Source organism: Lolium rigidum, chromosome 3 (genome assembly GCF_022539505.1).
Source record: "Lolium rigidum isolate FL_2022 chromosome 3, APGP_CSIRO_Lrig_0.1, whole genome shotgun sequence".
NCBI lineage: Eukaryota > Viridiplantae > Streptophyta > Magnoliopsida > Poales > Poaceae > Lolium > Lolium rigidum.
Window position 1 is genome coordinate 181,082,079 of NC_061510.1, and position 8,204 is coordinate 181,090,282.

Consider the following 8,204-nt stretch of genomic DNA (forward strand, 5'->3'; position numbering starts at 1 on the left):
GCCCAGCCACTGACTTGTGGGGCCTGCTTTCCGGAGGGCCCGGATGTCAGCGGCCGAAGGTACGTGGACGCGCGTGGGTACTGAAACTCACAGATACGCGCGGTGGCTACCTTGTGATTTGGCAAACCCGCAAGGGGCAAATCCGTCATTCCCCGTCTCATTTGCTTCTGTGCGACTGTGGAGAGGACGGCCGTGGCGACTCGCCCTTCGTCGCCGGGTACGGGGCAGGAGAGTCCTCTCCTTGGCCATGACCGCACGGAGAGAGAGAGGGGCTTGGTTGCGCAGCAGTTCCAGATCTTTTAGGGTTGTTCATGAAGCAGATCAAGAAGAGCCTCATCCGCCTAGGGTTTCTGACTGCCGGAGCTTCAGGTGGAGGACGATGGCGCCGCCGCCTCTCCTTGCCGCCGGTTGTCCCGCCGCACTCTCGTCCGTAGGTAGCCCTCCTGTCCTATCCTATTCCTCCCTATCTCTGCTCTCTCTTGTCTCACCTCCTCTCTCTCTCTCTAAACAGGGGACGCGGGATGATGAGCTCGACCTCCACACGTCCCTGGGTCCATGGCGGCCAGTAGCGGCTTGTCTGCCGCCGCCCTCTCCCCCTTATCCCCGTCCAGAGCAGGCGTTCCTCCCGCTTCCTCTATGCCGACCACGAGCCCGACAGATCTCAGTTGCTGGCTTGTGGGGAAAACACGGGAGGGGGCCGCTCGTCCCCAGAGTCTCCCGTCGTCTCCATCTCCCTGGGATGCCTCCTTCCAGGGAACTCGACCTCCACCAGCTCGCCCCCGACTCCACAGCGACCGGCAGCAGCGGCGCTCGCCCAAGGTAAGGCCCTCCTGGCTTCTACCTCCCCCATCTCTGCGCTCTCTCTCCCCCCATCTCACCTCCTATTCTGTCTCTAAGCACGGTAGTGACGACGCAGAGGTGGCACACAATGGGGTTCTGGCACGAACAAACTACTATTTGGGGTCAAATCCGTGTGTGGATTGCTGGACTATGAGGAATTGCAGAATGTGGGGTTGCTTTTTTAGTAGTTCTTGATGGGTTCCATAGAGTACGTACTTACAGAGACCACAAGTTCTGCAATGGTTTAATGAATAGATTCAGTACTAATCTAGGATGAACATCCGTGGCTTTTACTTCTGAGATATATGTTAAATTTACGTGTGTCTAAAGTGCATTTGGATTCTCCAGTCTCCCGGATTTGCAGGGTCCTATATTCTAGATGCTCAAGATGGAATAATTTTATCCGCCAATTTATTTAACATCCAGAAGGAGGCCCTTCATTCTGCCGAAGTATCCCGTGAGGAAGATCTGTTGAAGTACTCTTATGATCTTATCTTGTTGGTATGCAGCTTGTTGAGGTGGATTAAATATATTGGTTCAACCCAATTTGCAAAGCTGGATTTCTGTTAGGAGGTGCATCTACATTGTTTCCTTAACATCGGGTAGATCATGTCACAATTGTTACCTATTCATATGACTTCTTCCTGTAGGAGTAGGATGCAATTGAGCAAGCATACATCCCTAAGACGCTTCATTGTTATTTTCGTAGCCAGGGGAAGAGACCATGGGAAGCAAGGGGAAAGTTTGGAAGTTGGCAAGTCATTTACCATAGCTCTCAACCGTGGCCTGGTAATAGTCTTCTTGTTGTCCTTTTATTTTCCAATGAAAACCTGCGGGGGACGATAATAGTGGGAGATTGTAAGTGTGTTTTGTTTACAGGCATTGACATGCATATCTTATTTAAACCTTGAGGCTCTAAAGTCCTAATATGCATATCTTTTTTAAACCTTGAGGCTCTAAAGCCCTACAAAGGGTGCGAAAGATGGAGAATCGACAGCTAATCTGCCATAGATGCTGCTGTTTTCTTAGGCTCGTCACCTCCAGCACTGTCTATAACAGAGAGTGAGGTTGCCAGATGTGGTAGTTGATACTAGGGATATATTGGGCTTATTGCTGCATTCTGCATCATTGCTGCAGTTTGCTCTGAAGGAATTGTAGTCATGAGTGTACTAGAACTAGACCATGTTCCACTAGTGACATGGGCACTACCAAATCGTTCTCTTAGTTGCACGGCCTGTTCACCCTCTGCTCGGGCAACCTGTGTCAATTAATTCTGATTAGTTGCAAGCAATGTTGAAGAAAGTTAGTTGTAACCTCATAGCAAAACTCCAGCAACAAGTTTATAGAAATGGATACTACATACACAGAGAAGATACATGTTTTGATTCTGAACATTTATACGGCTCGAGAAAACTCCTGAACTACGACGCACTGAACTCCTGTAATTGTGATGTTGAATCATATGGGGAACCTCTAATTGGATATTTGGATGCCTATGGTAAGTTATAAAATTTCAGGCATGTTTTTCCAGTACAAGTTTACTACCACTGTAGTCTAAGCTAGTGATGTTGGTGGCAAAGCTGCCCCTCGTATCCTTTAGATTTTAACTTCTTCTTTTTTCTATGTGGCATCTGTAGATATTGAGTTTGAGAACAACAGTGAAGTTGGTGTTTCCTCTAAGCTCACAATTGCCTAATGCATAGTTTTGCAATTGGAGGGTCCTACAGGTCAGTGAAAATGCTTTCTTTGGTTTTAGCTTCGGCTTGCGACTTTTGGTGGAAATAGAGGAATAGCTTCCATATGACTTATGTATATTTCCCTTGCAACCTCTCCGTTATTAATTAATATTCAAACAACACTTTAATCCGTTTCTGTTTCATGGTTGTTTGTAGGGTGATGAGCAAGTGCATTGTGAACTGTGGATTGCAAGGTTTCTTCATGGAATTTTTTGGCCATGTGCAGAGCATGATTCTTGTGTGAGATCCGCTTCGTCATGTTTATTCAGGTCTTGATCTGTCACTTTTAGTTATGTTTACTGATCTAGATGCATCGTAAGGCGCTTGCCTCATGGTTGCAAGCTATTTTTCTAATCGTGGATGCATTGATCGCCTCTTCAGTACAGGCCTCACATTTCTTTAGCTAGAGCTATCATTAGTTAGATACATATTGTGTTATTTTTATCCACTTGAGAACAAGTACAATATATAACCCTTAGGCTTAGTTTATGAAGGAGTGAAGCATCTAATGCAAGGCCGAAGCACTCCTTAGATTTCACTTTCTAGACTATTTGATTTGTGGAGTTTGTGACTTTCAGGGCTTGGATTATTGTGCATGAACTATAACCTCGATAGGTCCATATTGGTTCATATGGAGCTTTGAAATATATTCTGCTGTACCCAGGTGATTTAATTCCCCATCTAACTTCTGCTGGGCTGCTTCACCTCGTATGGCCGTCCATGGCAACTCGTCATCGTCCTCACCTGGTTTGGCCATCGCGCTCTCCAGACCTAGGAAATTATGGAGAATACAGTGGGGCTCCCAAAGAGGAGGTTTTGCAGTATGCTAGAGTGGTTTTGGATGTAAGAAACTTGGAATCTTACAGCTCACTATATCCGCATATTCGTTTTCTCGGTTCTGAATATCATTTTGATGCTGCGTAGTGTGTCACCGCTGATCCTGATGGCCGGAAGAGAGCTCTTCTCATTTGAAGCGGTATAGCAAACTTCAGTGATGTGGGCTTTAAGAGAAAAGGTAAGCTGGACCATTCGGTTAGATTGTGCTCAGTTTCCCAGCCAGTTGAATCTGTGTACATTGAAATCCTCACCCATCTTATCCCTTCGCCCCCAAAATCTGGTTTCATAAATACGGTTTGTAGCTTCAACTAACTCCTTCAAAAGATAGTTTCTGAAAACCTCACACCAAGGTGACATGACATGCACAATGCTACTCTTACTGACATTCAAACAACCACTTCATCTATTGATCAACTGTCTTAGAATCATCTTTAATGTATTTGGCTACTACTATCATAAGACTATGGATATGAGCCTATTGTGTATTTCACCCTATATTTTTGGTTATTTATACATGATGTGAGTTACTATTATTATGTATTTTTTTTTTGGCTAAATCGTCTTTCTGAATGTTTACTCATCATAGTTTGCCTGCCGTTTGGGACCAAGAGCCAATGCGCGGGACGAGATCCTAGAGAGGCAAGATGCAGCAGGTAAGCATGCCCATAACAAAACTGAACCGAACATTGCATGAGAAAATTATCTTCTGTACATGTTTGGCCAAAATGCAACACTGTCTGAACTAGCTGATGATCTCACTTGGCATGATAAGCTAAACGAGGTATCATGCATCCTATCTCCGGAGAACACCTTACCCTCTCGCTTCTACTTTTTTTTGTAGGTATTTTTTTCTTTGCCCTTTGTTTGCATCGAGTCTCGGTTAACTCACAGCTGCTCCGGCCCCTCAGGTAAAGGACTATTTTTATCTTTTTATCTATGAGGCTTTTCTCTGTTAGTGACAATACACTTCTCTCGATGTGGTCCACGTAAATACTTAGGTTTTTTGCTTTTAGTTATGCCTCGCAAGTTCTGTGTGGTTTACATTTAGCTTTCCAATTATGTTCATGCTCCTTGATGCTCATACTATTAAGTGACCGTTACAAGCATATTAGTTACTCAACTAATAAAGCCAAGCTATCGCCTTGGTCGCCTCACGTCTCATTCATGTGAGATAAAATAGGATGTCTCCGTCACAATGTTATTAACTTTGAGGTAGAGCAGCCTCCTGGTACAGTTTTGGTGTGCCTGAGGGACGGCGCATATGGAGGGTATTTTTGTAATCGCCGTGGGAGAATGGTGCCCTGTTTTTTTTTGGAAAAACTGAAAAATAAAACCTTAAATGCACTCTAATATTAAAATTACGGAACAAAACATATAGCTTGAGAGACTTTCTCTGACCCGTGGATGATCCATATTGTTATTTTTGTCTATCCACGCGAAGTGTGATTAATACCTTTTCTGAGTTAAATGGTTGTTGCATAATATGGCAGAAACTGATTACTTGCAGTATTTGAGACTCTGATGCAAACAAAGGTCCCTCCATATTTGGCCTATTGATACTTGACTCCTACCACATCGTAGAGCACCCTGTTGTGCGTGTCGCTAGGTCCCCTGCCTTCTGATATATTTCTGCAAGTAGTCTTTACTCTTAAGGATCCAAGCCCATGTTCGATCTGAAAGAAGGTACCCTTTACAGTACTTACATGCCTCTTTGTATATACCTTTAATCTGCGACCGCTTCAATCAAAAAAAGTTCTAGCTGTAGTTTCTTGGCACAAAGACAATATGCCTGATGTTATTTCAAACTATGGGCAAAATACATGCAAACTAACTGCAAATTTTCATTTTTGCAGGCTCTCTTATTTTCCCTATACAAGTTATCCGTGTATCTAGCTTCAATCACTCGCGAATAATAATTTTTGTCTTTCTCTACCGTCTCCGACACACGTCAATGTTTACATATCTCTTCCGTAGGACCTTTCCAAAAACAATGTATTTACTCATGATCAAATGTATGTATGTGCACTGCCAAAGTCGATGGACAAATCATCTTATTGTAGCTTGAGCACAGTAACATTTACTAAATGCATATTACACAACCATGGACCTAACACATGAATTTCCTTTACCCAATCTAATGGCAAATCCTGCTGCATATTTTATCGGGTTTTTATTTGTGCTTGCTCGCCGTAGGCGGGCAAGCGCGCGGCAAGCCGCGCCTTCCTACCTAGTAAAAAATAGAAGTCCCTGACTCATCCTCTACATCCGCTAGATTAGGCAAGCCAGGACGGTCCCTCGATGCCAGCACGGCCACGGTCCCTCGATGCCAGCTGGTGGCCGCTCTGCCTCTGCCCCGTCCCCGCTCAAAACCAGGTCGCCGCCGTCCGATTAGGCTTATCCCCGCACAGACTCCCAGAGTCCCAGGCTTCTTCGGACGGGCCGCCGCCGGCGCTACGTTCCCATCTGCAGACCAGGCCGGCGGCGCCCCTCCGTTCGGTATGGCATTTTGAATCACTTTGGTCGACGGCGCTCCGTTCCCCTGCTCCGTTCCCCTGAACATACCAGGCCGCCGGCGCCCCTCCATCCATGTATGGCAGATTCAATTTCCGATAGTCAACGAGGTACTATTTGCCCATGCCCCCTCCGGGCCGATCCGACCTCCACCATTCTCCTTGCGCAGCGCCAAGCAGAATCACGTAAACCTTTCGTTCCGGGAGGCCCCCGGTCTGGTGAGAGAGGCTGTCTAAATGGCCAGATGGTCTCGCTCAACGCCCTGTAGTTCTGTTTCGAGGGCACGTGAATAGGCTACTCTGAAGAACGCTGAACGCTATTGCTTCGGGTCTGCCAAATTCTGAAAAAGCTACCGCCTCCAAGTTCAACGACATGTGAAAAAATGAGATGCGGGCCCTGCAAACTTTGGGTATGAACATATAAGCACTCCAATGATCGGATGGGCAAAACATGAAGCTAAAATACTATGATTTATTGATTTTGCATGGTTGTACATGCATCTACATTGGTTTAAACACCCTACTACATTCATAAAAAATAAAACCATACTACTAGAATCGGACGAAGTGGCTTACAGCCATGGAAGCATTTCATTTGGGCGTCAGGATTGCGCAAGGCGAAAATAGTTTACCTCACTGTGTGTTTTATTTTCTTAGTTGGCGGATGTGATATGTTGATTGTAAGCCTGAGTTTTCTATTATTCAGCATTCCTTTGTATTAGAACTACAACTCATGGTATTGACAAGCCTGAATCTTCAGTTAACATGACGAAATATAGTAAGTCCTAAGTTTACTGCTAATTTTAATGAAATTGAAAAGAAATTTCTTCATGAGAAAAATGCAAAATGGATTTGAAGAGAAATGATGTTATCTTGAACAAAAATAGTACATTCACCCCTCTTACGGAACCTTTCTCGCTTCCTACGTCAACCCAATCAAAAAATAATAATTGGCTGGAAAGAAACTGGAAGAACATTAGCTTCTTAGGCATAATTTTATCTTTTTGTCATTTGTGTTTATTCATATGTTTTTTTATCTTTACGATGCAAACATTTACTTGCCGTTCCAACGCACAGGTACATGGAAATTGCATCTCTTTTACGTGTATGTAATACCACTAGGTGCAGATTTCAGAAACAATCATTCAATTTATGTTGCTTGTGCGCTTTATTCTTTTTGCTAAATTTTATGCACATACATTGTTATATTATAGTCATGGTATTAGACAAAATTATGTTAGTCGCCCACCCTATAGTGTGAAATCTTAGATGCACCGATGTTCAATCTTGCACAGAAAAAAGACCAGCAGCAAAACTATGCGGAAGAACCAGCGACAAAAATGCATGATGAAACAAGACGGATCGTGCACACGGAAAACATGTTTTCTCCCCTCCCTCCCATGTTATCATCCCCACTTCATAACCGTCTACGGGCCTTTTACTTCTATAGAGCAACATTCCTAAAGAACGGGAATCGCCAAGGGGATCGAGGTTGTTGTTATGAGCAAATTTAGGTGGCAAAAAACTTGTACCTTTTGTATTCCCAAGGTTATACAACAAATTTTTTATATGATGTTTGAGTTGTTTGTCCTATATAAAATATATGAAATTGTTTTTTAGGTTCATCAGAATAATTTTTATTTAATGTAGATTCCGTTGCAACGCACGGGCATTTTACTAGTTTATAATAAAGAACTTAATAATTGTTATTTTGCTCTGGTCAAATAAAAACAATGAGTTGTTCAAATTATGACATTACTCCATGTACGATGGATAAGTTATTATAAATCTTTATGGTGAAGCACACATGCATAACACTGACGCTAAAATGCCATAAGACAAATGATGTGAATTCCACTCATTAGTGGAACCGCTATTTAGGTCATGTTAGAAAGGAACGCATGAAGGAACTCCATTTGAATGGATTTTTGGAGTCATATGATTTTTGAATCATTTGGCGCTTGCCAATCTCTTCTAAAGAGAATGACTTAAATACCGTTCATAGGCCAAGAGTTGAACGGGCAACTAACTTAGTGGAAACATACATGGTGATGTATAGGTTCACTGGTCATAGTTGTGTGCGGGAGATCCTTCTACTTCATGAAAACTTCTAACAATCAATTGAGTATATATATGTGGATATATTCGATAAGGAAGAAGTCTGAAACATTTGAATGGATTCAAATAAATTTCAGCATGAAATGGAAATCATCGTAATAGTAAAGTCAAATATCTATGATTGGATCATGGTGGAAATATTTGAATTACAAGTTTTAGCGAA

The 8,204-nt window shown here is 43.2% G+C and overlaps 1 long non-coding RNA gene across 5 annotated transcripts; it reads left to right on the forward strand.

Moving 5' to 3' along the window:
• The first annotated feature begins 310 nt into the window (after positions 1 to 310).
• On the forward strand, positions 311 to 4,282 carry LOC124698743. Of its 5 annotated transcripts, none has more exons than XR_007001089.1 (9): positions 311 to 434; positions 512 to 819; positions 1,350 to 1,442; positions 1,550 to 2,567; positions 2,733 to 2,845; positions 3,241 to 3,419; positions 3,501 to 3,591; positions 4,000 to 4,066; positions 4,255 to 4,282. It is a non-coding gene; the product is annotated as an uncharacterized LOC124698743 (long non-coding RNA). The 5 variants fall into 5 exon arrangements; XR_007001090.1 differs by lacking the exon at positions 4,255 to 4,282 and having other exon boundaries at positions 1,550 to 2,338; positions 2,478 to 2,567; positions 4,000 to 4,171; XR_007001092.1 differs by lacking the exon at positions 4,255 to 4,282 and having other exon boundaries at positions 1,550 to 1,629; positions 2,478 to 2,567; positions 4,000 to 4,171.
• The last annotated feature ends 3,922 nt before the right edge of the window (positions 4,283 to 8,204 follow it).